The sequence below is a fragment of the Cetorhinus maximus genome, chromosome 22, assembly GCF_964194155.1.
Source record: "Cetorhinus maximus chromosome 22, sCetMax3.hap1.1, whole genome shotgun sequence".
NCBI classification, from domain to species: Eukaryota; Metazoa; Chordata; class Chondrichthyes; order Lamniformes; family Cetorhinidae; genus Cetorhinus; species Cetorhinus maximus.
In genome coordinates this window covers 26130506-26156180 of record NC_135900.1, presented here as the reverse complement: position 1 = coordinate 26156180, position 25675 = coordinate 26130506, and the positions used below count along the sequence as shown (strand labels likewise).

General features: G+C 42.7%; 1 protein-coding gene across 1 annotated transcript in view; it reads left to right on the top strand.

Moving 5' to 3' along the window:
* Positions 1–15241: 15241 nt before the first annotated feature.
* Positions 15242–25675, top strand: part of rps16 (ribosomal protein S16) — a 284445-nt gene continuing 274011 nt past the window's right edge. Inside the window, exon 1 of the mRNA XM_078567955.1 lies at positions 15242–15249. The gene's annotated coding sequence lies outside the window, so the exon portion shown is untranslated. The remainder of the gene's footprint in view (positions 15250–25675) is intronic.

Here is a 25675-nt window from a genome sequence, read left to right as displayed (position 1 = left end):
TGAAATATATTGTCGTTCCTTCACTGTCGCTGGGTCAAAATCCTGCAATTCCCTTCCTAACAGCACTGTGGGTGTACCTACACCACATGGACTGAAGCAGTTCAAGAAGGTAACTCACCACCACCCTTTCAAAGGCAATTAGGGATGGGCAATAAATGCTGGCCTAGCCAGTGAAGCCCACATCCCATGGATGCATTAAAAACAATGCAAGGATATCATGATGAACCTTTATAAAACACTGGTTGTCCTCATGTGGAGTATTGCATCCAATTCTGGTCACTGCACTTTAGGAAAGATGTGAAGACTTTAGAGAGGATGCAGAAAAGATTTTGTATTGGTTCCAGTGATGAGAGACTTCAGTTATTTGAGTGACTAGGGAAGCTGATATAATTCTTCGTAGAAAAGAGAAGGTTGAGAGGAGATTGGTTGGAGGTGTTTAAAATCGTGGAAGATCTAGACAGAGTGGCTAGAGAGAAACTGTTCCCATTGGCAGCAGGGTCAATAACCAGTGGATACAGATATAAGGTGATGTAAAGGAAATATATTTTTTTTTCTAATATTACTGTGGGATACTGAGGCAGGCTTTTGGAGGGTGTGTGTTTGAGTGTGTGTGACTAATTTAATTAAACTGAAGGCAGTCAGACTGCAAGGTTTAAATCATCAAAGGGTTAGGTGTAAAAGCAGCCATTTTGAATTTGAAGTGGACGAGCTGACATTTGCATTTGTAGAAAAGTTGAAAGGTTGTTTGAATTGCAAAGGGGAATTAGAAGGTAACAAGGAAAATATTTGCATCTTGCAGGAGTTCTTAGGTAAACTAGTAATGGGGATATCATGTTTTATTGACCCAAAAGCAAAGACAAGATGGAAACATGAAAGATCTTATATTTGGAAGAGTTTGAGTTTCAAAGGAAGTTTAAAACAATGGGTTTAAAGATAAAAGAGAAAAATACATTTAAGGAAAGGTTGAAAGTTGTATGGTGAATGGTCATGTGAGATCTTGAAAGGTGGACTGTGCAAAACAGACTTGTGAAAAAACAGTTTCTAGCTACCATAGAAGTGCTTGCTTGTTCAGAGAGCAAGGTTTTGTTAAAAACCTTGGAATTCCATTGTCGAGTGAGAGGAAGAGAGAAGCTGTGAACAACAGTGGGTGCCTTGTGATAATATTACTGGATATTTTCTAGATAAGAATCTATTTGGACTGGTACCTGGAAAAGGGTGTTTATTTGGAAGTCTAGTTAAGTATAAATCTTTTGGGAAATGTTGAAAGATTAAATTTAACTGTGTAACTGTAATCTTGTGTAGTTAAGTTTTCTTTTCTTTTGTTAATAAATGTTTTAATTTAATCGTTAAAATCTCCAAAAGTGGTCATGGACTCTTTACTTCTGACTTCTGACACCTTTTCCTAATAAAAATACAAATTGCAATTTGTTGTGATAGCATGGCGAAGTTTCCCTTTGGAATTTGGTCAGCCTGGCAATTACCACCTGCCATATCATAACAAAACTGGGGGCACTTTGTGAGATTTTTAAAAATTCCTCGATTGGCTTGGAGTTGGTGAATTGAAGGCTATGAGTGCAAGAAGAACATTGGACTCAGGAGTTGGTGCTGAGGGATTTTAAAGTAGTTAGACTGCAAAAATGGCTATAACAATTGCTAAGTCTTTTCTGGGTGTGGAAGATGTAACTCTGATTGGTTTACAAAAAATAACCAAGGTTCAGTTAACAGAATTGGTGGATAAGTTGCAGTTAGGATTAACCGCAGGGGCAAAGAAAGCAGACATAATTGAAGTAATAATACATCATTTGAATTTGGAAGGAATACTAGAGGGAGCATGTTCTCCAGGGGGTGAGTCACTTCAATTGGCTAAGATTCAGTTGCAAATGAAAAAACTTGAATTGGAGGCAAAAGAAAAAGAAAGAGAAGGAGCATTTCAAAAGGAGCAAGCAGAAAGGCAGGAGAGAGAAAGATAACAGGAAAGGGAATTGGAAATGGAGAAGTTAGCAATGGAGGAAAGAGAAATGCATGTCCTATACCACGGTTGGAAGATTGTATTGAGAGTTTATCACAAAGATTGACTGTGAGGATGTTGGCAAGTACCCTTATTGGAAAAAGAAAAAGAGATATCAGCTTTTGTAACGCCAGATGAACTATATCAGTTCAAAGTTATGCCATTTGGTATGAAGAATGCACCAGCAACATTTCAAAATACTGACAAACATAGCAATTGCAGGATTAAGCAATTGTGATGTTTATAATGGTTGAACTACTAAAAAAGAGCAAGAAATTTCAATGGACACAAGAGTGTCAGAATGCATTTGACAGCTTAAAAACTGTGTTGACTACTACACCAACTTTGGCAGCACCTAATTATGCCAAGCAGCTTAAGTTGGTGATTGATGCAAGTGATCTGGGTATAGATGCTGTGTTGTTACAAGATAAAACAGGAATTCAAAAGCCGGTATGGTATTTTTCATGGAAGCTGAATGTACATCCGAAAAGACACTCAACCACTGAAAAAGAGACTCTAGGTTTGGTGTTGGGGGTGCAGCATTTCGAGAATTATGTTGCAAGCAATTCTTCACAAACAATTGTTTATACAGACCACAATTCTTTAAGATTTCTGGACAAGTTTCGAAACTGGAGTGCCAGACTATTCAGATGGAGTTTATTACTGTAACCCATTAATTTACAGATTATACATGTGGCTGGTCGGGAAAATTTAATTGCAGATACGTTGTTAAGAGTTTAAAGTTGAAAGGAAATTGGACATTTGAAACATGGACAATGGACTGAAATGATCTCTGTTGGTACAAAGGCTTTGTGTATATTGTCATGTTAATGCATGTACTTGGTAGTGTAATAGTTTTGTGTATAGAGGTAAGTATAGTAAGTAATGTGAAATGGGTTGAGGAAATGAAACATTCTTCTAGAATTACGACGGTTCATTTTTCCATAATGATGGAGATGTAAAGGAAATATCTTCTAATATTACTGTGGGATACTGAAGCAGGCTTTTGGGGCTGTGTGTGTGTTGTGTGTGCGCGCCTGATTTAATTAAACTGAAGGCAGTCAGACTGCAAGGTTTAAGTCATCAAAGGGTTAGGTGTAAAAGCAGACATCTTGAAATCAAAATGGACAAGTTAACATTTGCATTTGTAGATAAGTTGAAAGGCTGTTTGAATTTCAAAGGGGAATTAGGTGACGAGGAAAATGTTTGCATCTTGCAGGAGTTCTTAGGTAAACAAGTAGTGGGGAAATCATGTTTTATTGGCCCAAAAGCAAAGATAAGATGGAAACATGAAATATCTTATATTAGAGATAAAAGAGGAAAGATATAATAAAATAAGGAAAGATTGAAGGCTGTATGGTGAGCGGCCATTTGAGATCTTGAAAGGTGGACTATGTAAAACATACTTGTGAAAAAACAGTTTCTAGCCACCGTAGAAGTGGTGGCTTGTTCAGAAAGCAAGGTTTTGTTAAAAGCCTTGGAATTGCATTGTCGAGTGAGAAGAGAGAAGCTGTAAATTACCTCCGTTATAGCAACAATGGGTGCCTTGTGGTAATATTACTGGAATGTTTTATAGATAAGAATCTATTTGGACTGTTACCTGGAAAAGGGTGTTTATTTGGGAGTCTAGTTAAGTATAAATCTTTTGGGATATGTTGAAAGATTAAATTTAACTGTGTAACTGTAATCTTGTGTGGTTAAGTTTTCTTTTATTTTGTTAATAAAGGTTTTAATTTAATCTTTAAAATCTCCAAAAGTGGTAATGGGCACTTTGCTTCTGACTTCAGTGCACGTACTTTCTCCTAATAAAAATACAAATTTTAAATCCTTGTGAAAGCTTGGCAAAGTTTCCCTTTGGGATTTGGTCAGCCTGGCAATTACCACCTGCCATATGATAACAGTGACATGACAGTCTTTTTAACAGTGAATGGTTATGACCAGGAATGCACTGCCTGAAAGGTGATGGAGATAGATCCAATCGTGCTTTTCAAAAGGGGATTGGATAAGCAACTGAAAATATTTGCAAAGCTACAGAGAAAGGACAGAGGAATGGGTCTAGCTAAATTGCTCTTACAGGGAGCCGTTGTGGACTCAACGGGTCAAATGATTTCCTCCGTGCTGTAACCATTTTATGAATCTATGATTTAATGAGGGAGCACAGATTGCTGGACTGTGTGAGACCCTGCAAGTCTCTTTGAGCATTCGTATCTGTTGTTATGATTGCAGCAGTCTAAGTCTACATGACACCAAGCAGATTCCATGACCTCAGTATTTGGGAAGGTGCAGCAGGCAGGAACATACCATCACCCTCAATGGCTTCAGCCACAACATTGGCTACAACTTCAGTGACGGTCACTCCAGTTATTCCCAGCACTGTTTCCTCAATGTGGTGAACACACGCCAGCTAACTTCTGTTGCTGCATGTTATGGATCAACTTGCCCTGCAAAAAAAAGAGAAATGTGTCCGAGTGTGGTGCAATGTGCTTGGTTGATATACCTACACAGTGCAATAGTTGGCAGTGTGTACAAGCCATGAGATGTGAATATGTGACTTCTAGCAGCACCAAGCATGTGGGTGTGGTGAATGGGGCAGTTTGAGAGTCCAGTGGTGCAGTTAGTAGGATTTAACAGGTAAGGATTCAATGAACTTGACCATTCATGTGAGATTATTAAACACCTTGCATTCAGGTCCTTGATGCCAGACTGGTAACATTAATAGCCACAGCCACCTCCTCCAATTGCCTTCCGAACACTTCTCTGGATGGCCTCCTGAGGGAAGAGAACCTATCTCCTCTGATCAACCCCCTGAACCAATGAATCCACTGTGGCATCTGAGAAACCTGGGGAGATGCTCTCTGGCCACCTGGGTCCAATGCCGCAATAGGTTCAATGACCTGCTGCGCTCAGGAGGGGTGAGTACTGTGTTGACTTGGATCAGTGTGTTGAAGTGTTATGGGCTGGCCTTCCCCCCGTGGAGCTCAGGGGTGTTAGAGTCTGAGTGCCAACCGTCAATGACGCTGGAGCTGGCCAAGGGGGTGAGCCTTGGTTGCTTGGACTGAGTGCCTTGTGGCTCGAGGGCCATGACTTGGATGTGCCCTGCAAGGTGTTCCTCAGGCGAGGTTGGCCAGGCTGCAATGGCGCTGCAGGTAAAGTTTGGACTAATCAATGGTCCTCTGTCCTTTCAGGAGAAGACGGTCCATAACAACACTGAAAGGTCAAGGACTGGCGGAGGCCCCGGTACATGCTAATCCTAACCAGATACGAGCAGGACACCTTGGAGCTGGAGAGATGCCACACACCTCGGTCAACTGGCCGTGGAGAGGCTGGGGTGTCAGAGGAAGGTTAGAGTGCAGTGCACAGAGGTAAGAGTTTCAGATGGTGAAAACATTCTTGTGTAGTCACATCACTGATGGGGGCTTCAAAACTGGATACCCCATTGATCATTTAAAGATGATGGCACCATGATGCAGATCGCCATGGTCTCACCAGGGCGCCTGGAATGCACAGTGACAGTGTGATGACTTAAACTAGTGACATGTTATTATTCTCCCTTAGGTGTGTCACCATCCACCTAATCGCAGGACCCCGAAGATCTACCCCTGATGCCAGCGGACCGCCAGGCTGCACATGCACCTGTCCCACAGGGACCAGGGCAAATACCAACACTTCAGGGGCGTTAGATCTTTGGCTAGAATGTCAGTGCCCAGTGATGAGGGCACTTCACATTTGCTTGAGGTGCAGGCAGAGTCAGAGAGTGCCCAGGGCGCCGGCAGTCGGAGGACAGCTGGAGACCCAGACGATGCTCAGTTGAAGGCAGATGATGAGCCTCTAGAGTCATCCATTAGGTGACAGATGCTGGATGTCCAACGATATCCGTGGGAGGATCTGGCAGAGATCCATGAGGGTATGTGTGCCATGGTCTCCATTATGGAGGAGTGCAGTGCAGCATCAGCACTGTGTTGACCCTCATGGCCAGGCGCACTGCCTCCTCCATTGAGAGATTAGCTGCCTCTCATGGAGAGGTTGCACTCCGACGTACAAGCCCTCACACAGGCATTGACCTCAGGTGGTCAGTGTCCGTGTGGGAGATGGATGAGGCACCCATATTCTAGCTAGGCGCCCGTCCATCAATGGTGAGCAGGGAGGTCCAGAGCGACCTCACATTGGCGCACAAGCTGCCTGTCGTCTCTGTGGGCTCCTCTCAGGAGCTCTGTATGACAGCAGCAGCTCCTCCACTCCTCTGCCAGTGACTGTAGCATCTGATAAGGCTGCGGTGACTGGGGAGATGCCAGCCATGGAACTGGCCGCTCCCTCCCAGGCGGGGCTAGCACAGGTTCCACTGGCCAGAGGACAACTGCCAAGGTCATTAAGGCTAACAAGACAGCAGAGTCAGCAGGCTGTCTCCAAAGCTGGTGCCAGTGAGGGGGGAGCACCAAGGCATAGCACTCGCAATCGTAAGTTTAAGGCACCATGAGCACAAGAGAGACTGGTCACAGGGGATCTTCTGCTGTGCAATGTTATGTTTATTTTAACTGGTCTGGGATTACAGTGCAGAGAAGGTTCTGTTAATTTGTTTTGACTGTCAACATGAGACAAATTTTCTTTTGTCATAATGCCATGAGAATGCTTCACCTTTTTTATTTAGTGTGGTGCAGGTACCCTGGCGTACCGCCAGTATGTAATGCCGGATGTGGATGGCTCGAAACATTATTGCACAAGCACTGAGTGGACTTTGGGGTTAAAGGAAAGGTTATTTCGGACATCCGGGACGGAGGCAGCAGCCCTGGGATGAGGTGGTAGCCCTTATTTGGCAACCTAGCTGAAGGAGCGTTCGATCAAGGCATCCCTGCCTCCTTGGCGGCTACAGAGGTTTGCCTCCATGCCCTCAGTGTTCTCCTCACCATGCTCCTCTTCTGACTCACTACTGGAGTCGTCACCTGTGGCCTTAACATCCTCTCCCTCCAGTGGGTCCCTCCTTGCCAGTGCCAGATTTTGGGGAGAACAGCATGCCTCCACTATCAGTAACACCCACTCTGGGGTGTACTGTAGTGCTCCCCCTGAACGGTCCAGGCATTGGAAGCGAATCTTCAGAAGACCTATGGTTCTCTCTATCACCACCCTTGTGGAGGCATGGCTCCTGTTATGCCGCTGCTCTGCCTCTGTTCTTGGGTGGTGGGGGGGGGGTCACAAGCCACCTTTTGAAGGGATAGCCCTTGTCACCCAGCAGCCATCCATCCAGTCAGGCTGGAGCACTGAAGAGCCTCGGCACCTGGGAGTGTCTCAGGATGTACATATCATGGGAGCTGCCAGGGTACTTTGCACAGACTTGCAGTATATGTGTCCTATGGTCACACACTATCTGCAGGTTCATGGAGTGGAATCCCTTCCTGTTAACGAAGGCACCCGGCTGACCCTCTGGCGCCTTGATGTATGCAGTCGGTTGCACGCTGGAAATTGTTGCAAAGCCTCTGGCTCGTTCTGCCTGGCCAGCCTCGTCCATATGGAAATGAAAGAAAGTCAATACCCGCCTGAACAGAGCTTCTGTCACCAGCTTGACACAACTATGGACAGTTGATCGGGAGACTCCACACAGATCCTTCATTGACCCCTGGAAAGAGCCGGAGGCACAGAAGTTGAGGGCCATTGTGACCTTCAGAGCCAGTGGCATGGGGTGTCCACCCACACGGTTGGAGATGATCTCAGGCCCAATCATCTTACAGATGGAGGTCACTGTCTCCCTTGAGAGGCAGAGCCTCCTTCGGCATTGCACCTTGGACATATTGAGCTAGCTGTCACCTTACATCACATCAACAATTTCCAGTTCCCTGGGCCCAACTGCTTCCTCTTCACCATGGACGTCCAATCCCTCTACACTTCCAACCCCCACCAGGATGGTCTGAGGGCCCTTAGCTTCTTCCTTGAACAGAGGCCCGAACAATCCCCATCCACCACTACTCTCCTCCGTCTGGCTGAACTTGTTCTCACACTGAACAATTTCTCCTTTAACTCCTCTCACTTCCTCCAAATAAAAGGTGTGGCTTGGGTGCCCGCAAGGGCCCCAGCTATGCCTGTCTCTTTATGGGGTATGTGGAACATTCCTTGTTCCAGTCCTACTCCGGCCCCCTCCCACAACTCTTTCTCCGGTACATCGATGATTACTTCGGTGCGGCTTCATGCTCTCGTCGGGACCTGGAAAAATTTATTAATTTTGCTTCCAATCTCCACCCCTCCATCATTTTCACATGGTCCATCTCTGACACTTCCCTTCCCTTCCTTGACCTCTCTGTCTCAATTTCTGATGATAGACTGTCCACCAATATCCATTACAAGCCTACCAACTCCCACAGCTACCTCGACTACAGCTCCTCACACCCTGCTTCCTGTAAGGACTTCATCCCATTCTCTCAGTTCCTTCACCTCCATCGCATCTGTTCTGATGAGGCTACCTTCAAAAACAGTTCCTCTGACATGTCCTCCTTCTTCCTTAACCAAGGTTTTCCACCCACAGTCGTTGACAGGGCCCTCAACCGTGTCCGGCCCATCTCCCGCGCATCCTCCCTCACGCCTTCTCCTCCCTCGCAGAAACATGATAGGGTCCCCCTTGTCCTCACTTATCACCCCACCAGCCTCCGCATTCAAATGATCATCCTCCGCCATTTCCGCCAACTCCAGCATGATCCCACCACCAAACACATCTTCCCTTCACCCCCCCGGCGGCATTCCGTAGGGATCATTCTCTCCGGGACACCCTGGTCCACTCCTCCATCACCCCCTACTCCTCAACCCCCACCTATGGCACCTCCCCATGCCCACGCAGAAGATGCAACACCCGCCCCTTCACTTCCTCTCTCCTCACCGTCCAAGGGCCCAGACACTCCTTTCAAGTGAAGCAGCATTTCACTTGCATTTCCCCTAACTTAGTCTACTGCATTCATTGCTCCCAATGCGGTCTCCTCCACATTGGAGAGACCAAACGCAAACTGGGCGACCGCTTTGCAGAACACCTGCGGTCTGTCCGCAAGAAAGACCCAAACCTCCCTGTCGCTTGCCATTTTAACACTCCACCCTGCTCTCTTGCCCACATGTCTGTCCTTGGCTTGCTGCATTGTTCCAGTGAAGCCCAACGCAAACTGGAGGAATAGCACCTCATCTTCCGACTAGGCACTTTACAGCCTTCCAGGCTGAATATTGAATTCAACAACTTTAGATCTTAAACTCCCTCCCCCATCCCCACCCCCATTTCCGTTTCTTCCCCCTCCCTTTTGTTTTTTCCAATAATTTATATAGATTTTTCTTTTCCCACCTATTTCCATTATTTTTAAATCTATAACTGTAATACCCTGTCAGTCTTTCCACCCCACCCCCACTAGAGCTGTACCTTGAGTGTCCTGCCATCCATTCTTAATTAGCACATTTTCTTAGATAATATCACCACCTTCAACACCTCTTTGTTCCTTTTCTCTGTGACATATTTTGATTATCTGCTCCTATCACTGCTTGCTTGTCCCTACAACCCCTACCCCCCAACTTCTCCACCCCCCCCCACCTTAAACCAGCTTATATTTCACCCCTCTCCTAACTTCATTCAGTTCTGCTGAAGGGTCATGAGAACTCGAAACGTCAACTCTTTTCTTCTCCGCCGATGCTGCCAGACCTGCTGAGTTTTTCCAGGTAATTCTGTTTTTGTTGAGGTAGCTGTATCACTGCCTGTAAACCCTGGCAGCAGGAGAGTAATGTCTTCTGGGGCCCCTTCTGCCCTGGACTGCCAGCTGGCCCTGCACACTGTGTGCCTGTGCCTCTCCTCCCACAGGTCCCTCCCTTGGAAGCTGGTGTCATGTGGACTCAGACTGCTGCAATCATAACAACAGATACGAATGCTCAAAGAGACTTGCAGGATCTCACCTGGCCTCCTCTCCCTCCTGCCCCACTCTTCCTGCCAGTTTTGCCCATGCGATGAGCGCTCATCGCATGGGCAATGAAAAATCAGTGTCAATTGATATTTTAATGGCCTTAACTGGCCTCTTAATTAATCACAGAATCACACAGTGCAGAAGAGGCCCTTTGGCCCATTGAGTCTTTACCGACACGTGAGAAACACCTGACCTACCTAATCCCATTTACCAGCACTTGGCCCATAGCCTTGAATGTTATGGCGTGCCAAGTGCTCATCCAGGTACTTTTTAAAGGATGTGAGGCAACCCACCTCCACCACCCTCCCAGGCAGTGCATGCCAGACCGTCACCACCCTCGGGGTGAAAAGGTTTTTCCTCACATCCCCCCCTAAACCTCCTGCCTCTCACCTTGAACTTGTGTCTCCTTGTGACTGACCCTTCAACTAAGGGGAACAGCTGTTCCCTATCCACCCTGTCCATGCCCCTCGTAATTTTGCACACCTAGATCAGGTCGCCCCTCGGTCCTCTCTGCTCCAACGAAAACAACCCAAGTCTATCCAACCTCTCTTCATAACTTAAATGTTTCATCCCAGGCAACATCCTGGTGAATGTCCTCTGCACCCCCTCCAGTGCAATCACATAATGGTGGGTGTGACTGTGGCACCAGTGCACGCCTGCTGACTGAAATACCGCATGAGCACGTGATGACGTTGGGACGCTCGCCTGATGTCATCATGCGCTATTTTACGCTCGAGCGTGTTGGCTACGCGCCGAGCGAAAAATTCTGCCCTTGAGCATGAAACCGAGGCTGACATGCGGTACATTACCAAGGGAGGGTGCACTTTTAGAAGTGCTATCTTTCAGATGGAATGTTAAACTGAGGCTCAATCTGCTGTCTCAGGCGGACATAAAAGATTCCATGACATTATTTTGAATTGAATTGGAGCAGTTATCCCTGAGGCCTTGACAAATATTTTATCACTCAATTAATATCACTAACAACAAGTCATCCAGTGATTGTCATATTGGTATTGGTGGAAACTTGCTGTGGGCAAATTGACTGCTGCATTTCCTACAACAGTGACTACTTTGCGAAGTCCTGGGATCGTGAAAGGTACAATATAAATGCAAATCTATCTTTCTTTTCACACTGAGGCCAATCGCTGTTGGTGTTGTTTGGCACTGCATAAGAAATAGGAGCAAGCCATTGGGCCCTTTTAGCCTGTTCCACCTTAATACTTGAATATACTTAACAACTGAGCATCCACAGCTCTCTGTGGTAGAGAATTCCTCAGGTTCATAACCCTTTGAATGTAGAAATTTCTCTTCATCTCAGTCCTAAAGGGCTGACCCTTTATTCTGAGACTGTGACCCTGTGTTCTAGACTCCCAGCCAGGGGAAACATCCTCCCTGCATCTACCCGATCAAGCTGAGAATTTTGTATATTTCAATGAGATCATCTCTCATTGTCTAGGAAATATAGTACTAGTCTCCCCGGTCTCTAAATCAGTCTAGTGAACCTTTGTTGCACACCCTGTAAGGCTAGTATATCCTGTCCTAGATGAGTAGACCAAAACTTACTCCAGGTGTAGTCTCCCTACTGTGCTGAATGTTTAAGAACAGATCTAGCAGCTCAAAACTTGGCATCCATTAGGTGCTATGGAGCATCAACAGCAGAATTGTGTTCCAACACAATCTGTATCCTCATAACCTGACATATTGCTTTCCCCGCCATTGTCATCAAGGCGGTGACCAATCCTGTTTCAATGAGTGTAGAAGAGCATGCCAGGAGCCACACCAGGTGAATATAAAAATGAAGTGCCAAGTTGGTGAAGTTACAACAGAGGACTACATGATAAACAGAGCTAAGCTATTTCACGACCAACGGATCAGATCAAAGCTCTGCAGTCTGCCACATCCAGTTGTGAATGGTGGTGGTCAAGTAAACCACTAATGAGTGGAGAAGGCACTATGAATATCTTCATCCTCAGTGATGGTAGTGCCCAGCATGTGAGTGCAAAAGACAAAGCCAAAGCATTTGCAAACAATTTCAACTCGAAGTATTGAGTGGAGGATCTATCTTGGCCTTCTCCTGAGGCCCTTATCATCATGGATGCCAGTCTTCAGCCAATTCTATTCACTCAAAGTGATATCACAAAACAGCTGAATGTACAACAACGGCGAATGACCCAGACAATATCCCAACTGTAAAGCTGAAGATCTGTACTCCAAAACTAGCTGCGCTTCTAGCCAAGCTTTTCCAGTACAGCTACAAAGTGGAAAATTGTCCAGTTATGTCGTGTCCACAAAGAACAGGACAAATAAAATCTGCCATATCTGACTGTTACCCATCATCAGCAAACTGATGGAAGGGGTCGTCAATAGTGTACCACTTCCAGTTCTGCCAGAGTCACTTGTCTTCAGCTCTCATTACAGCCTTGGTCCAAACATGGATAAAAGAGCTCAATTCCAGAAGTGATGTGAGAATGACTGCCCTTGACATCAGGGCAACCAAGTGTGACAGCAAGGATCCCTAGTAAAATTAAAATCAATGGGAATGTGGAAAAACTCCCCACTGGCTGGAGTCATACCGAGCACAAATCACGATGGCTCTGATTGTTAGAGATTCTTTCAGCCCCAGAACATTGCAGCAGGAGTTCCTCAGGATAGAGTCCTAGAACCAATCATTTTCGGCTGCTTCATCAATGACTTTCCCTTAATCATAACATCAGAAGTGTGGATTTTTGCTGTGATTACACAGTATTTAATTCCATGGTAGTATTTGAGGTCTTTGGACTATTAGTCCAGGTCTCTGGACAACTAGTCCAGTAGCATAACCACTATGCTACTGTAATCGCTGATAGGATTAGATGGATTATAGTGGGAGGAGGCTTATATGAAGTGTAAATACCAGCATAGACCAAATGGACTGATTTTGTACTAAAGTCTATGGAAAGCAATGCTGTATCATTGCAGTACCGGAAGAGCTGAAAGATCAAAGCTCTGCAGGGTGTTCAAGTATCAGACCTGTTAGAAGTCCAGATTTCCAGTGCTCAATTACCAGACCTATTAGGAGTCAATGAAGGATAAATTAGTTTACGAACATTTTCAGGCCCGATAGCCTGGACCCTGGATGTGCCAGAGGGGCTGGCCCAAGGACCACCCAAAATTGGTCCTAGGACCTCAACTAACCTTTTGACAGTTAACAAATATGCAAGTTCAAAAAGACATTAAGTTATTTAAAAAGGGTTAATCTGTACTGTTTCATTTCAGTGATGTGGGCCAAAACACCAAAACAAAACACTTGCTTTGGGTATTTTTTTTAATGGCAGTTCATTGCTGTTCCTACTGCCTTGGAAATTTCCCTCCTATTGCCAATCTCTTCTCTCAAACACAGCATCTGAATTCTGGGATCTTGCAGATTCTGATGCGCCTGCCATTGTGTAGCATCTTCCCTGGCAGTTACTGTAGCCAAAGTGCACCTCCCTGTAAGCTGCCTTTAAGTGGCACCAGCCATGTGCAAAATTGATACCCCTGATCAGGCGATTTGCCAGTGAAGAGTGCCAGCATTGCTGGCAGCTTGCCTATTTTATTTAAACTAATGAAGGGCACAAATTTGTGGCCTTCTTTGTGGTCACATGATTGGGTACCCATTTTGCACATGAAATCTCACTTGCAGCAATTCCTACCTCATTAGGATACATATGAGTTTTAAGTACCAGCAAACATTATATTCAGAAAACAAAGCCATTTAATGTAGCCATTATTACTTCCAGCATTCCTAAAAAAGTTGCTTGAACACAAGTAAACTAAAATGTCCTGTTGCTGTTCAAATACCAAAATAGAAAAACACAGAACACATTGAAAGGAATCCACGTATATACCTATTTTAGAATCGGATTATAGGTTGCAGTATTATGTAGGAATTTATTACCAGCTGAACAAGAAAGAACTTGCATTTCTATAATGCCATATCACATCCACAGGATGATCTCAACTATTTCACAATCAATCAATTACAATTATGGCAGCTAACTTGTATAAAGCAAAGTCTTATGAACAGCGAATGAATGAATCACCAGGTAAATAATTTTTGGTCATGCTGGCTGAGGAATGAATGTTGGCCAAGACATCAGGAGGATCCCTTCCTCTTCCATGAACAGTATTGTGGGATCTTTCACATTCACATGAGCAGACATGTACGGCCTCTATTTAACATTTCATACAAATGATGGCATTTCAGATAATATAGTCCTCCTTCAGTACTGCACTGAAATATCAGCCTAGATTACAAGCTCAAGTCTATACTGGTGCTTGAACCTGCAACTTTCAGTCTCCTGAGGCAGCAGTACTGTTAATTGAGGCAAGCTAGTGACACATTAAATCTTTGTCCCCATTCCTCGGATAAGTAATCCTTCAGATAAGTAATTATGCACCACAGCTAGCTCAATATAGTAGTTATTCAGATGAATACAGGATATTTCACATTTGAATAGTCAAAAACAAGTGCTTAGGGTTTTTGATGGTCTAAATATCTGTGCTTGTAAAACAAGAAAAGCTAAAGTCTATCTCAGGTGACTTGAATTTCACTGTGGCAGAATGTTCTGAATGCTCAAGTGTAATATTTTATTCCTTGGCCAGAAACTTTATTAATGTTCCTTTGCGCAGTATGTGCACAAAATTGTTTGAATTCCACAGTTCATTTGGAAGTGTTCTTGTGTGCAATCAGGTGTTTCAGAATAATAGCATGTATTTGCAGCAGTTCCATGTTATTTTTCTGCAGTCAATGATTTTGTTTACTTTGACTGTAATGAGATACTACATTGAAATGAAGTAAGAATACCTTCCATGATAAAAAAACTACTAACATTTATTAAATTTAACTAAGTATTGTGCGATTTACCTATAGAAAGTATTCTGCGGCTAACTAAATCCTTATTTTCAGTCCATTTCAAGAAACATCAGATGATTTCCCCCCCTCCCCCATATTTCAGTTGCATGCTTTATTAGTAAAATATTGATGTCTAATGAATCCTTCTCACATCACCTTTAATCTGTTACATGCAAAATCCATTTTATGGGAACCAGTCTAAACATAATGTCTGGTAATCCTTCAACCTTAAACTGTTGAGAATTTTTGTTAGGAATGCGTGCCACCACACATGTACAACATCTGTTGTGTCCAATATTGTCTTAATTTGAGGCAGATGATATATTTTGATAAGAATAAAACTTCAAACTAGAGAGGTTTTATCATTGGGCTGAACTACATGATTACATGACAATTTCAAGTGATTATCATTGTTAACTTTAATTATATGCCTCTACAATCAAACTTGGCAAAAGAAAGTGTAGTTCTCAAAGGTAGTGATATCAGTGTCCGACAAAACCAACAAATTAGACATGCTGAGAACTACAGCATGGGTTGATATGAAACTTAAAAGAAACTAGACTTTTGTTTCATTGCTTAAATCAAATATTCCTTGACTAAAATGCTAAATAATAGATGATGTGACAACTATATATTAACATTTACAGATTCTAAGGCTGAAACCTGTGCACTTATAGAGTTAGAAGTGCATCCTGGGCATAGGCACAAGGTATTGTGTTGGTCGCCATTCTACTCAGTGCCTGATAATTAATTCTATTGACCGCATTAGAAGTGAAGATCAGACCCTAATAATAATAACAAAAAGCTACTGCGGATGCTGGAAATCCAAAACAAAAACAGAATTACCTGGAAAAACTCAGCAGGTCTGGCAGCATCGGTGGAGAAGAAAAGAGTCGACGTTTCGAGTCCACGTGACCCTTCAACAGAACAGACCCTTCTGCTGAAGGGTCATGTGGACTTAAAACGTCGACTCTTCTTCTCCACCGATGCTGCCAGACCTGCTGAGTTTTTCCAGGTAATTCTGTTTTTAATATCAGACCCTGCTTAGAATGATGGCTGATCTGATACCACTTGTTTTACGCAACTGCCTGAGGTAAATTTCTCATTCATTTCAATCCATTATTGCGATGATGTACTCCAAAGCAATGACTTGCTCTAAATATAAGGGTAAACTCCAGATCAGTGATGATGGCTGATACATATATGGGAAAATGTCACAGTTTCACGGTACATGACAGTGTTTTTTCTACTGTGGTGAGCAGAGTGATTAGTGTTGTACTGCTCTAGCAATACATGTTGGGCCAAGTAGCTTGGTTCTAAGTTGCAATCATGTATGCCTCTATGGATGAGAAACTGACCGCACCATATTTGGTGATGTCAATTAATTTAAATGTGCTTCCAGTGAATTTTCATTGTGCAGAGACAGCACTCTGTCTCCAAGTGGGCAGTAGTACAACAGCTCCTAAAGAGATACTACTCTTGAAGCGTTGTTGCTCCTTACTTGTGTAGATCACTCTTCTGCCTGAATGCGGCTGATAAAATGGAGTGTCACTGGGACCAGGTGCCAGAACGACCCTCTTTGATGATGAGCCACAGGATAAGTTATTTGGGAAGGTGTAAAAGAAGAAATAGTCCAATTTAAGGACAGGGGAGGACCCTCCATTATGAGCCAATGTGTAGCAAGCATGGCATTCAAGAAGTCTCCCATACCCATAGTTCATGGAAGCAAAGGAAGCAGAAGTGGTACTGTGGACTGAGAGGAATGCCAAGCTACAGTTGCCTTCAACTCAAACAGGATGAGTATCTGTAGTGTTATGATCCATAAACCAAAATAGCCAAATCTACTGAACGACCCTCAAATGAAGAAATTATCAACAGTATTTCACTTTTGTAACTTTTACTTGAACACAAATCAGAACCAATGTAAATGAAACATGAATTAACAGGCAAATCACAGTATATATGAACTATAAATTTCACATGGAACAGTAGATACATGTTATGACCAATGTAGTCGGTAAAGTGGGGTTATTTAAAAAAAGTCCCAGAGGGAAACTTTAAAAAACTGTCATAACCAATAATTTTAAGTGTTATGTTTGAAATGTAACTCTAAACTCAGGAATCAGAGCACTAGTTCTCATTTAGTTTACATTAAGTACTGCTAATACTATTAATGTATATAATATTTTGGAAAACATTTTGCTTTTAAAATAGAGGTTCAGCCTGCGGGTATGTCTTAACTGGATTAAAGCCAGCTAGTCTAGGTGCTTTGATATTTACTAGTTTTGATATGTAAGAGAGAGAGTGTGCATTTGCATTTTTTTGAATAGAGCATTCAAGAAGTGAATCATAACTATCATAACTTTTAACAAATTCCCAAACTAATCACCATTAAGGCAACAGCAACCCATAGACTTAACCAAACACCAGGCAAAGCATTTTCACCTTATGAATTCAAAATGAGGTTCTTTTCACTGTGGAGCCAGGTGGAGGCTTACAGCTGCCTTTTGACCTTACATTGCCTCTGCCTGCACACTCGAAAACCACTGAAGTTATACCTACCAGCCCCATTGAATGTTAATTCTCAATGTATCAACAACCTCTTTGAACTTCACCTTTAACAATGAAACCCCTTTCATAATAATAATTTTATTAGTTATATAAACATATGGCTTGGTAGCTGCTAGAAGCATCAATTTTCACCCCACTTCTTGAATGCTCTATTCAAAAAATGCAAATGCACACTATCTCTCTTACATATCAAAACTAGTACATATCAAAGCACCCAGACTAGTTGGCTTTAATCCAATTAAGACATACCTGCAGGCTAAACCTCTATTTTAAAAGAAAAATGTTTTCCAAAATATTATATACATTAATAGCTTCATGACAATACAATGAAGACTTTCTCGCAGTTTTAGTAGGCAGTCCATCCCACTTCTATAGTCCCAGTTTCAACCAAAGTTCTTTCAAGCAGAATTCCAATCCCTTTCTCTACAGCCAGCAGCTTGTGCAAAAATGGGTTCTACCCATGCAATATTCCCTATGTGGAGCACGTCCTTCTGGAACCTTCTCAACTCTGTTTCTTTCCTGTCTTGGTCTCTCTGTCCTCTTTTGTGTCTGTGTCCCCCAAGGCCTCCGTATTTTAACTTCCTTCCTGTTGATACTGCTCACTAGGTCAGTTGGACCAGTATTTATCATCCAAAAATTACAACTGATCCCTTTACAAGTGATATAAACTCTTAAAATTCATTTCCAAACATTGTAACAAGAATTACAGATTCCACAAACCATTTTAAAATATTTACAAATTTTCCTTACTGTTACTGTTTCTGGGTCAAAGGCTGTCACACTTCAATGGGTTTCCGTTTGAGTTTCTCTCCCCATGACAAACGGATCAAATGGGCATGTCTCTGAGCTGAGGTGGTTTTGCAAAATTCTGTGTTTTGCTTTGAGTTAAAGGTACATTCCTAAACATAACAGTCTTGTAAAGTTCAGCGCTCATTAAAATATTGAGTGGGATTTTCAAGTCCCACCAGCACTGTCTGCTTTTGCTGGATAGTATCTTTCGTGAATCTGTGTTGTACCCTCTCTAAAGCCTCAATACACTTCCTCTGGTGTAGAATGCAATACTGTACACTATTTTATCTGAGTTCTCCCTAATTTTTTAATAGGTTTTTTTTAGTATAAAAACCTCTTGGTATTTATATTGTAAAGCTCTCTGATAAAATCCAGAATTGCATCATCCTTTTTACAACCATACCAACTTAAGTTGCTGGATTTAATGTTCTGGAAGCTGTACCCTCAAATCCCTCTGCTCTTCCACAGTATTGAAATCTTTTTGTGTATAATTATTGCTGTTGTTACTTTTACAAAAATGCATCACCTTAAAGTTCCATAACACACTTACTAGATTTGCTGCTGATGTGTAATTTTTCTGCTAAAATGTGCAAAGAAGCTCTTCCTCCTTTTCCTAGGCCCCATGCCTGTACTATTTCTTCTATTCATTGACCCTACAAAAGAAAGTGCAACATTTACTTTGAAAGGCCTCTTTTGCTTCTCATCCTCTGCAACCTTCAGTTTATAATTTACCTAAACCATTCATGTCAAACATACTCTGGTGTATACAGACCAAGGGATTTTACATGGGTTCCAGCCTCTTGTGGGGCAGGAGAACCTTAGATAGGCCTTTCCCCATTAAGCCTTTGCAGTTACTACTCCAACTTTAGTGAACCCCTCAGCAAGTATCCTGGACCTTGGAATGCGCCTGTCTGCATAGTTCTTTGCACTGGAAGATCAGCAACATCTGCTCTACAGGCAGACTAAAGTCCGTCATTCACTGTGTTGATGATCCTCCAGCAGTAGTTTGTTTTGATGTCCATCCCTGAAGCACAGGCTCCTGCATTTCAAAGCTGCTTGAAATGAACCGCAGCAAAAACCACTGCATTTCTTTTCAAACCTTCTTTGCAAAGGCATATTCCAGAAGGAGGTGGTTGATGGTCTCTTCCCCAGCAGAGTGTACAGTGGCACTGAGACTCTGGATGTGCATGAATGGTCTGACTGGGAGGGCCCATTTTACAAAGGGCCAACCTACATCTTGGTGTTTGTTTGAAAGTTCTGGCAATGAGGCATTCTGACAAATGATTTTGACGTTCTGCTCAGGGAGCCATCCAACAGGATCCACAATCTCCTTTACCTCCAGGGCCTCAGAAACTTTATGTGCATACCACTGCCTGATGGACTTATGATCAAAGGTGTTTTTCTGCACAAATGTTTTCACAAGGGACAGGTGGTATGGCACACTCTAACTGAATGCAGCATTCTGCAGCAACATGGTCAAACCCATCCTTCGTAACACAGGAAACAGAATCTCAGCACACAGTGACACGTAGTATTTGTGTACCCAGGATCTACGCACAGCTTGATGCAGTCACACACAAAGTTGGCCATCAGAATGAGGGTAACATTGGATATGTTTTGCCTCCTTTAACTGGGAATTTGTACATGGTGTTGCTGTGGACATGGTCATTTTGGAGTTCAGATAAAGTGGAAGATGGCTAGGGTGACTAACCGCAGTGTAATAACTGGATATGGGCCAGACCTGATGTTTGTATGGCGCAGTTGGATCCACTTGTGGATTCCATCCCTGAACCCCATTTTTGCTAGCACATCTATCATGTAGGTATGGGATATTCTGTCTGGCCTTGCACTTGTCCATGTTGATGAGACAGTGTCCATCCCCCTGTCCTGTCCTGCATATAGGCAACCCTATTATTGAGTAGCACGAGGCTATCAGAGATCTTCCTGCTGGATACAGTACTGGCCTGATCAGGGTGGATCACCAACTCCAGAGCAGACTTGACCTGATTTGCAATTACTTTGGACAGAATTTTATTGTCCACATTGAGCAGTAAAATGGGCTGCCAATTTCTGAGCCCTTCCATCTTAATCTTCTGCTTGTACATGAGGGTGTTGATGCCCTTCCTCATGGATTATGATATGCTGCTGGCCAGAAACATACTGTTGTACACTTCCAGCCGATCCAGTCCCACAGAGTCGAATACAACTTGGTTGGGAAACCATCGCTTCTGGGAGTTTTACTAGTCTTGAAGGACAGGACGACCTTGGTCAGCTCATTCAAACTTAGCAGTTTGTCCAGGCTCTCACACTTGCTGTCATCTAAGACCTCTGTGATAAAGAACAGGAAGGACTGGGAGGCCCTGTAGTCTGTGGGCTTTGTGTCACATAGCCCAGCATAAAAAGATTTGCCGATCCTGATTTGCAATGATATTACTGAGCTGTCTTCTTCCTTCAGGCTGAAGATCATAGAACTCTCTCTGTGTACCATTTGGAAGAAAAAACACAAGCTCTTCTTATCCAGATCCATGAAATGAATTCTGGATCGGAAGGTGATCTTGGAGGCATCCGAAGCAAAGTGAAGCTTGCCTGCTCTTCACTTCTTTGAAATCCTCCATGACATTGACCCCCATCGACTGCAGCAGGAACAGATTCTGCATGCTTTTCTGAGTCAGAAAACTTTTCCCTGTCTCTCTCTCACCTTCTGAACACCTTCGAGGATGAAGACCCTCTTGGTATTCGCCTTGATTACCTCCCAACGGTGCATTGAGGACTTAAGGAGGAATTCTCCAACTTTTGTGTCTCTTGTAAGTTCCTCAATGATTTCTGGGGTTAACAGTTTTGCATTCAGCTTCTATGCCCCCCTGCCAACTTTCTGGTCTTTCTGCAGATGACAGTCGACCAGCAGGAGGTAGTGGTTGGAGACGAATACCAACTTGATGTCAGCGGATCTGACTGTGAACAGTTGGGACACAAACAGGAAGACTATTCTGGAATGGACAAACTTGATGATACACCTGGCCGAGGCCAGACATGATGCTCCATCTGCAGTGTTACTGAAGACAGCTCGACGTCTCACTTCCATATAGACGTACTGTCCAGTTTACTGTTGGCCCTGCCAGGTTGCCCAGTTACATCTATGAAGCACTTGGAGTCATCATCTCGAATGACCAGCCTGGACATTGCCAGCAGCAGTGAGAGTTGCTGGTGGATGGCCAGCCACTCATTCTTTAGAATTGGAGTGTATATGTTGATTAACCGGAGTGGAATGTTTTTGTAGATTATGTCTGCTACTTGGAGGGGACCACCACTACTTCCGCTTTCAGCTTATATGGTGACAGAGCCACAGCTTCCCCACTCAAATCGCAGTTCAAATAGTGTTCGGAGTCCTATGATGTCATATGCACATTTTTTAAAAAAGGATTTACCAGCTTCAAGCCGTTGCCTTTGTTAAAAAGGGAAGAAAGGCAGGATCCAAGATGCGACACTGATGGTAAATCACTCGGTCAGTTTCAACTGCAAACTGCCCAGTTTCCACTGGGAATGGGTTATTAGTTGCAAAATCATGGTAAGGAAATGGGTAATGAAAGATAAACTAAATTTGCCAATTGTCTTTTACTTCCCATAATATTACTATGCTTACAGTATTATGATTGCATTGGTTGAATGTACCAACAATTTATGATTTATTCATTCATCACCCATTGACAATAAATGAGCAATAAATCTAGCCCTATTTTTACACTTACAAATCCAATATTTTAAAATTGAAATATCATATGTTATTTATAATACAACAACCATCCACTTTGCTCATTTATTTGGTTTTGTATTCCCCTTGTACTGATTTTACTAGATATGTGATCTAAGTGTAAGAACTTCAATGCAGGTGATAAGTTGTTTGCAATCTTTAATGCTCTAATTTCCATTTGAAAATTTTATATTTAACAGACAGCTTATGAAAAATATCACATTGCACTATATTCAATTTTTTCTTCCTCAAATATTTTCTATCTAATTTCAGGATGATACCAAACTTTTTATGCTTGTTCCTCCTTGGGCCAAATCACATTTATGAATTCCACAGGCGTACTTTTGAAGTTTTCTGTCTTTGGTGAAAAGTTTTGCCGGTTCTGTGTCGCACTGGCATTTGATTAGTTGAAATTTCATATTCACAAAATAGTATCTCTTCACAACGGAACAGGTAAGGAATATACCAATCAAATGGGAATGAAAACTACCAATCAAGAATTAGGGGTGCACAGACAGTTTCAAATATATTTGGAACGATTTTATTGTAAGATTCTTTTGGCTACCATTCGGTTTTTCCACTGAAAATAAGATTGGCAATATAATATTGATATAAAAAAAGGGAACTTTTTGGAAGAAAATCTTGTGCCTGTCTATGAAGCTTATGTCTGAGTTCTTGGGAGTTTCTAAAGCCAAGTACCTCAGTTGAAAAGGCTGAACAAAGTTGCACGCTGCAACTCTGGCATGCATTTATATCTACACATTCCAGATTTTTTTTCAATAATGGACAGCAAAGCTTGCTGCCTGTTCATTAAAGCAGGTTACAATTGAAGATGATGGGATCCATGCAGGAAGTCAGTGGGTAAGTCACCTGTGCAATTTTAATGGCAAGGTTTCTGCCAGCCAGGTAGGATTAAAATTGCCCCTTAGGCTTGTCCAAGAATAGCTTATTTATGAAATTTATGTTCATTGAAGTAGTTATGTTTTTAATCATTCTGTCCCAGAGGCAAATACTTTACCTCTAATTCCCTCAATTATCCTTCTCACCTTTTCTCAAGAATACAATTCTGATGGTATTATTTAATGTTTATCTTTTAATGCATTCTAAATTATTAAATTTGCTCTATTTCTTTTATTTATAATTATCTCATAATATAAAAACAATGAGCAAAAATGGAAATTCTAGAAGAATTGGACTTCCATTCTATTTTGAAGAGAGTTTCTATTGTATTTTGGTAATGAAGGAAATTTGCTAATTAGTTTAATACTTTTCCAAGCATGAAATTATTTGACTGTAAAGGCCTTGATTCCTCTGAGCTTTCCTGGAACTATGTTGTGAAGTGTACTGGAAGAGATGAGAAAATTTGACCTCAAACTTATTTTCCTGGAACCAGTCAAAAATCACTGCACTGTTTCTGAGCTGTTCTCTTACAGACTTCTTTCCAAACCCATTAAATAAACATGTATTTTACAAGTTTACTTAATCACATATTTTGTAACAGGGGAAGAGAGTCAGCCAGAAGTTGTAGTACACATCGGTATCAACAACATAATGAGAGCAGGTATTGAGATCCCACAGTCAGACTTTCAAGAGCTAGGGAGGAAGTTGAAACATAGGATCTTGAAGGTAGTAATCTCAACATTACTCTCAGTGCCATGCGCTAGCGAGAATATAGGGAGGATCAATGCATAACTTAAGGCATGGTGCAGGAGGGAGGACTTTAGAGTCTTGGGACATTGGGACCAGTTCTGGGGCAGGAGGCACCTATTCAAAAGGAAAGGGCTGCATCGCAGCAGAACTGGGATCAGTATCCTTGTGAGCAGGTTCATGAGTGTGGTTGTGGAGGCTTTAAACTAAATTGGCAGGGGGATGGCCACCAACATACAGAAGTAGAAAAGAAGAACAAAGTGCATAAAGAAGTGAGAGGGTTGGATAGTACTAGAGAAGGATGTAGCACCATGTTAATTAGGAGTAGACTAAGAACTAGGGGAAATACAAAAACAGGTTGGAATGCATGTATACGCACAAAGTGTAGAGAATAATGTTGGTGAGCTGCAAGCACAAATAGCCATGTGGCAATAATGGAAAGGTGGCTTAAAAAGTGAGGCCTGGGCATGCACTATTCATGGATACAAAGGGTTCAAAAAAGATAGGGATTGAAAAAAGGGAGATGGGGTGGCAGTATTGATTAAGGAAGACATTGTAATGTTGGAAAGAAAGGATGTCCTTGAGAGGGCAAGACAGAATCCGTTTGGTTAGAGTTGGGAAGCAAAGAGGATTTGATCACTCTGTTGAGGATATTCTATAGGCCTTCATAGCCAGGATAAAAATAGAATCAAAGTTTGACAGGAAAAACTGTAACAGAACAATGGGTGATCTTTAGAGAAGAGATGTTTCAGGTGCAGCCTAGGTACGTTCCAACAAGAGGGAAAGGCAGGGGAACCAATGCCAGGGTTCTTTGGATGATGAGGGAGATAGAGAGTATGATGATGCATATCAGGTGAATTCTTCAAGTGAGAACCAGGCCAAATGCAGTAAGTTGAGAGGGTAAGTGAGGAAGAAAATAAGCCTGGCAAAGAGAGAACATGAGAATAGAACAGCAGTTAACATAAAAATTAACCCAAAAATCTTCTACTGGCATGTAAATGGTAAGTGGGCAGTAAGAGGCAAGGTGGGGCCTACTGGGGACAAAGAAGGTGATATGTGCTTAGAGGTGCAGGGCAAGGTTATAATGAGTATTTTGTATCAGTGTTTACGAAGGAAGAGGATGCTGACAAAATATCGGTAGAAGCAGAGATGGTAGAGGTAATGGATGGAGTGAAAATTAATCGGCAGGATATATGGGAAAGGCTGACTGTGCTTAGAATGGGTAAGTTACCTGGCCTGGATGGCTTGTATCCAAGGTTGCTAAGGGAAGTGGAGGTGGAGAGAGAAGAACTTCCGTAAGCTTCCAATTTTTCTAGATATAGTGGAGGTGCCAGAGGATTGCAAAGTAGCAAATGCGACACCTTTGTTCAAGAAAAGGTGTAAGGACATTCCTAGTAACTAGAATCATAGAATGGTTATGGCACAGGAGTAGGACATTTGGCCTGTCATGTCTGTGCTGGCCCTCTGAAGAGCAATTCACTTAAGACCACTGCCCTGCCTTTTCCCTATAGCCCTGCATTATTTTCCCTTTTCAGATAATGCTCCAATTCCCTTTTGAGAGCCTCAATTGACCCTGCCTCCACCACACTTTCAGTCAGTTCATTGCAGTTCCTAACTACTTGCTGCATTAAAGTATAGCCATTGCTTCTTCTGCCAATTACTTTAAAGCTGTACCCTCTGATTCTCGATCTTTCCACCAATGTGCTGCCACCTGCTAACAGGGTCCAAGCTAGTTGGTGAAGCAGAAACCAAGACAGAGAGCTTTTCTTTATTGATAAAGTTTATTGACTTTGTTCAGTCTCACAGCTCTCCTCCCACACACCCAGTGTCCTAGCTATCCCCTATTTATATGTGCTCAAAGTACTTAATTAAACAATGCCCTTCACTTGTGTATCCTAACAATACAATTAACATACTATTAACACTACCTTCAATGATTTATGCACATATACACGCAGGTCCCTCTGCCTCAATTGGGCTCGTAATGTAGTTCACTTACACTTGCTAGAAGCTACATATATTCATTGCGCCTTTTTGAATGAATGAAAGCATGGGGAAAATAGCTTCCTGGTGCTTTCACATAGCAACATTTCAAACAATCAGAGCTGACTTGCCAACAAACCAGCACC